A 6,450-nucleotide genomic window follows, 5' to 3' on the forward strand; every position below is an offset into this window, starting at 1 on the left:
GAGGTGACTGTTGCCAGGCAGGACTTGGAAGGACTGGACACCAGAGGCTGACACTGCCCTCGGCCCCCCACCACCCTGCAGTACCCCGCCTCCTGCCCTGGTTGCCGCGCTGCCACTGGGGGTCTGCTCACTGCAGGAGGGATGGGGAGAGGGGCTGGGGGAGGTTTTGATCTCCAGTTTGAAAAGTATAATTGGCAGCCAATTATTCTCTATCATCATTGATGTTTCTATCTCTTTTTCCCTCTCCAAAATCAATCAAATATATATTTTTAAAATGCAAGGTTTTGAGAAGAAGAAAGGTAGGGCAAGGGAGGTACTGACGGGGGGCATTTAGATCTTGCTCACATTTCAAATAGGATAACACAAGGTGGTCCTCGGGGAGACAAGTGAGGAGTGGCCGTGGGTGGAGCAGGGCACTGTGGGCTGAGGAACGGGCTGTAATGACTGGGAATGTCTGTGACAGTGACACTGAGCGTGTGTTGGGGCCATTACTGGGATCATTCATCCCCAAGAGGTTTTGATTCCGGACGGGAGGAGAAACACGGAGATCAGCGGGCCTTGCTTAGCCTAGAAGGTGAGGGCGGTGGCAGGAGAGGAGTGGGCTGCCCTGCTTCCCTACAAATGTAAACACACAGTGTGACTGCACATGGACGTCAGTCAGCAGCCAAATCAATGCCCAGCCAGCCCTGGTGGCTGTGTCCTGCCACTCTGGCTGTGCTGTGGCACTGTTGGCCAGGGAGGCTGAAGCCATGCCTCCAGGTGCATGTAGTATACAAAGGGGGAGGCAGGAAGGCAGAAGCTGGAAGTCACAGTTGAGGCGGCTCAGCAGCAGTGTGTCCGCAATGGAGCTGGATGTGGAGCAGCTATTCGTGTGACCGGCTTTGGAGTCAGAGGGGCTATGCTTCCTGCAGGTCACCGGTGAGTCCCCGTGAGCCCACGGCGCCCCAGTCGGGATGGCGGGGCCTGGGGAGGCCTTTGCATCCTGGAGCCGTTCTTCCCAGGGTGGCGGCATCGGGACGCTTATTTTTTCCCCCCCAGTTTATTTTTTTATTTTTTGTAAAGCAAGCACTGGGCTTGCGGCTCCTGGGATTCCCTGGGCCATAGCATGTGCCTTCAGGCCCCACTGTGCCCCTGTCTCCCTCCTCCTGCTTTGAGCGTCTGGCCCCTGGTGGTCAGGGCGCATCACAGCAACTGGTTGTCCGGTCGTTCTGGTCGTTCTGCTCGTTCCGCTGTAATGGTCGCTGGGCTTTTATTACATAGATTACTTGAATGTAGCTGAATGTTGGTCATTCTTTCTAGAGGAACCCCAGAGACCATGCTAGATTTGCAGTTGAAGAATTTTGCTATTTTGCATCAAAAGTTGTTTTGTATATTGACAGCATGACCACAGGTATGTTTTTAGGCATCCCCACAGTGTTTTCCAAGCCATCGCTGTAAGTTCCAGGGACAGCAGGTAAGCAGAGATTGAAATGAAAGCCTCACATTCCTTCCTTCGCCAGTGTACTGTTGTAAATTTGTACAAGGTGGTAAATATCAGATGCTTTGCAGGGGCCAACCCAAAGGATCACACAATGATTAAAGAAACAAGATATTGGATACTCTTCTACTCTACTTCCTGACATCCCCATGGAGCATTCATACGTGTAAGAAACTCCTGATATTTTGTCTCTAGATCTCAATATCTGGACCAGGGGCTTTGTGGTTTTGTTCTGTTCCGAACAAACTATTGGATCTGGATCATTCATAGGAATTCGATATCAGCTAGACATCAGTTCCATTTTTTGGTACTGTATTGGGGAATATGGAGGAGGTGTATTGATGTAAAATATACATAAGATTTTTTTTTCACACAGTCATTAGGAAAATAGATGAAGCAGACATTGTCCTTTCATCTGTCTTCGTTTCGTCCAGAATGCATATCCTTCTGCTGTGATGTTAAAAGCTCTAAGAGATTTCAACATTGTTTATCTCATGGCATATGTGTACTAACTACTGAAATTCTGTGGTCCACCAAGATAAATATTTTGCCAATTTGCCAAAACAAATGTATGATTTTGATTCATGCACATCACACAACTGTCACTGTGTTGCCTGTTGTCATATATTGGTATATTATTAGACTCTAGAGGCCTGGTGCATGAAATTCGTGCATGTGGGGGGGTCCCCTCAGCCCAGCCTGCACCCTCTCCCATCCGGGACTTCTCAGGGGATGTCCAACTTCCAGTTTAGGCCTGATCCCAGGACCAGGATTGGTCCTAAACCGGCAGTCGGACATCCCTCTCACAATCCAGGACCGCTGGCTCCTAACTGCTTGCCTGCTGACCTGGTCGCCTCTAACTGCCCCCCCCCCGGCCTGGTCACCCCACGCAGCCTGCTGTTCAGTCAGTTGTTTGGTCGTCCCTCACTAACCCCCCTGCCGGCCTGGTCGCCCCATGCAGCCTGCTGTTTGGTCATCCGCCTGGTCATTTAGGTCCTGAGGGCCCCTGGCTTTTTATATATTAGGAGTCTATGGATAATGTAGTCTGTGCATCTAAATCAGGGGTCCTCAAACTTTTTAAACAGGGGGCCAGTTCACTGTCCCTCAGACCATTGGAGGGCCAGACTATAGTTTAAAAGAAAGCTGTGAACAAATTCCTATGCGCACTGCGGGCCCGGGACGAGTTGGCTGCTAAGCAGGACAGGCAGCAGCACCCGGCAGGCCGGATAAATGTCCTCGGCGGGCTGCATGTGGCCCGTGGGCCTTAGTTTGAGGACCCCTGATCTAAATAGTCAGAAGTTGCTTGTTCTAAAAATTCTTGCAGCACACCAATTTGCCTGTGTGACACTACGGTTGAAAATCACTGCTGTAAACATATCCAATCCATCTTGTCTAATGTGTCATTTAAGACCACTTTTTCCTTATTGATTTCTCTCTGGAAGTGCTATCCATTGATGTCAATGGGAAGCTAAAGTCCCTTACTATGAATGTATTAATTTAAAAATGCCAAACGCTGTAAACCTCTCAATAATCACTTAAAATACAAATGGATTAAATGCTTCCACCAGAAGACACAGGGTAGCTGAATGGATAGGGAAATAAGACCCATACATATGCTGTCTAAATGAGACCCACTTAGATAAAAAGATACTGCATGAAATTAAAGGTGTTTTCCTCAACACGTCCTCCAGTCCCTTCACCACGAAACAATGACAACTTTCTTTAGGCATTTTCAAGATGTCTCTTTCATAGAATATGACATTTCTTTCTTTCCTTTTTATCTTCACCTGAGGATGTTTTTCCATTGATTTTTAGAGAGCATGGAAAAGAGGGAAAGACAGAAACATCAATGTGAGAGGGACACTTAAATTGGTTGCCTCCTTCCTGCATGAGCCCTCAATGGGCCCTGGCCAGGGAGGAGACTGCAACCTAGGTTCATGCCCTTGATCAGAATCGAACCCGGACCCTGCGGTCCACAGGCCGAGGCTCTATCCACTGAGCAAAACCGGCTACCGCGGCAGGATGTGACTTTTCTTAGCCCCTCCAGCAGCAGATCTTCATTTTTTCTTCCAGGACAGAGGTGGAAAAACCCTAGATCACCTTCTTGGATTCTAATTACCCAAGTTACCAAGAGCACTGTTACTGGCATACAGGGAGCTTAGCCAATCAGCTGTAAGAAAAGGTGTTTCCTCTGCAGCTCACGTGCAGAGGTGGGACTGCTGGAAAGCTGTCTCTCAGCGAGGGTGGGCCCTCCCTTGTGTTGTGTCTCCTCTCCAGGCCCGGCCCCCCTATGTGTCGTGTCTCTGCTCTGGGCCTGGCCCCGGCCCCAGCCGCCGCAGCCAGTACCACCATGTTTTCTCGGGCGGGCTTCATTGGGGTCTTGGCCTGGGCCATGCAGCCGCAGTGGATCCAAGTTCGAAATATGGCAACTTTAAAAGACATTACCAGGAGACTGAAGTCAATCAAAAACATCCAGAAAGTTACCAAGTCTATGAAAATGGTAGCAGCAGCAAAATATGCCCGAGCTGAGAGGGAGCTGAAACCAGCTCGAGTGTATGGAACAGGATCTTTGGCTCTCTATGAAAAGGCTGATATTTTTTTTATATATATATTTTATTGATTTTTTACAGAGAGGAAGGGAGAGGGATAGAGAGTTAGAAACATCGATGAGAGAGAAACATCAATCAGCTGCCTCCTGCACATCCCCCACTGGGGATGTGCCCGCAACCAAGGTACATGCCCTTGACCGGAATTGAACCTGGGACCCTTCAGTCCACAGGCCGAAGCTCTATCCACTGAGCCAAGCCGGTTAGGGCTCCATTGATACCTTTTATTGATTTTCTTCACAGAGAGTAAGGGAGAGGAATAGAGAGAAACATCGAAGAGAGAGAAACATCAATCAGCTGCCTCCTGCACACCTCCTTCTGGGGATGTGCCCGCAACCAAGGTACATGCCCTTGACCAGGAATCGAACCTGGGACCCTTCAGTCTGCAGGCTGACGCTCTATCCACTGAGCCATACCGGTCAGGGCTGAAAAGGCTGATATTAAGGTGCCTGAAGACATGAAGAAACACCTCCTTATCGGTGTGTCCTCAGAGGGCTTCGTGGTGCTATCCATTCCTCAGTTGCTAAACAGATGAAAAATGAGGTGGCTACGCTCACAGCAGCTGGGAAAGAAGTTAAGATTGTTGGAATTGGTGATAAAATTAGGGCTATACTTCATAGGACTCATTCTGAACAGTTTCTGGTGACGTTCAAAGAAGTGAGAAGAAAACCCCCTACTTTTGGAGATGCATCAGTCATTGCCCTGGAACTACTAAATTCTGGATATGAATTTGATGAAGGATCTATCATCTTTAATCCATTCAGGTCTGTCATCTCCTGCAAGACAGACGAAAAACCCATCTTTTCTCTTAATACCATTGCAAGTGCTGAGAGCATGAGTATTTATGATGACAGTGATGCTGACGTGCTACAGAATTATCAGGAATACACTCTGGCCAACATCATCTACTATTCTCTGAAGGAGTCCACCATGAGTGAGCAAAGTGCCAGGATGACGGCCATGGACAATGTGAGCAAGAATGCTTCTGAAATAATTGACAAATTGACTTTGACCTTCAACCGCACCCGCCAAGCTGTCATCACAAAGGAGGTGATTGAAATCATCTCTGGTGCTGCAGCTCTGGATTAATGAAAATCAAGTTTCATCCTCAGACAAGAGGTAAAGAAGGAAAATTCAGCCAGTTGATTTTGCTTTATCTTACTGCTGTCCTGGTCAGAAGAAATTATTGGTCTGTTGTTTAATTACTAAAGACAGCAAGATATTTGTAAATTATCTTACAATAAACAACTTAAAATAAAAATAAAAAAAATAAAAAAATAAAGGATCCCAGATTCGATTCCCACCAAAGGCACATGCCCAGGTTTCGGGCTTGATCCCCCTCAGTAGGGGGCGTGCCAGCCAATCAGTGATTCTCGCTCATTGATGTTTCTGTTTCTCTCCCTTCCTCTCTGAAATCAATAAAAAATATTTTTAAAAAATATATAAAATGCAAATGAACACCTGTATTCATGAAAATATTGGAAAATAATATGGTGATGGGACTAAGTACAATTGTTATTTTTCTTATAACTTTTAAATATTGTTGATTTTAAAATTGTACTGCTTTCCAAATATAAGGAAAACTAACAGGAGACATTCTACATTAATACCAATGTCCACTAACGAGTTTATAGGGACTACTAAAGTAAAAATATCATTTAAAAATGCCTTCCCAGAACACAAAGATTTCAAAGAACACAACTTACAACTACAAAATGTTTATCCCTTGAAAAATGCCTAAATTAAAATCTGTTTCCCACTGTGTTGGATGGGACCTTATCTCATCAGGTGCCTGACCATGAATGGATATCTGGGTCTGTCTCTGACACCCCCATCCACCTGCTTCCCTAACTCAAGCTGCCTCTCCATTCAGATGGGAGACAGGGAGGGACTGAGAGAGCAGGCTGCCCTTCCCCTCCCCCCTCCTCACTGAGGGTTTAAGGATCCAGGCAAATAGAGGCAGGAAGTTTCTGGTTTCAAATCCAGTTTGCCCGCCTTTTGAATTCCCTGTACCTTCACTGTAAGAATGTGTTACCGGCCTGTGAAGATCCTGGGAAAGACACCTCCTGGGACATCTGCAGCTGAAGGGCAGGCCAGCCAGTAGCTCTAAGCACAGCCTCTGGGATCTGGAAACTTCTGTGTGAATTCCAGATTCTTCCTCCCCTCTTTATGCTTTGCCACAGCTGCCATTTACTCGCTAGCACCCTAATAAAAGAGCAGCCCCTCTACCTGGGGAGCCTTGTGACATCAAAGGGCACCTGGCCCTTTCCTCCCTTTAAAGAAGTAAAATGAACGCCCTCTCTCTGCTCCTGTCTCTTCTCTCCCTTGTGAATCCTTTCGCAGCCGCGTCACCTGCCAAAACCTCAA

General features: G+C 47.1%; 1 pseudogene across 1 annotated transcript; it reads left to right on the plus strand.

Moving 5' to 3' along the window:
* The first annotated feature begins 3,827 nt into the window (after positions 1-3,827).
* Positions 3,828-5,279, plus strand: LOC308235448 (ATP synthase subunit gamma, mitochondrial-like; annotated as a pseudogene). The gene is made up of 2 exons: positions 3,828-4,064; positions 4,517-5,279. The product of its transcript is annotated as an ATP synthase subunit gamma, mitochondrial-like (transcript).
* Positions 5,280-6,450: the final 1,171 nt, after the last annotated feature.

This window comes from Plecotus auritus (assembly GCF_963455305.1).
Source record: "Plecotus auritus genome assembly, chromosome: 10".
NCBI lineage: Eukaryota > Metazoa > Chordata > Mammalia > Chiroptera > Vespertilionidae > Plecotus > Plecotus auritus.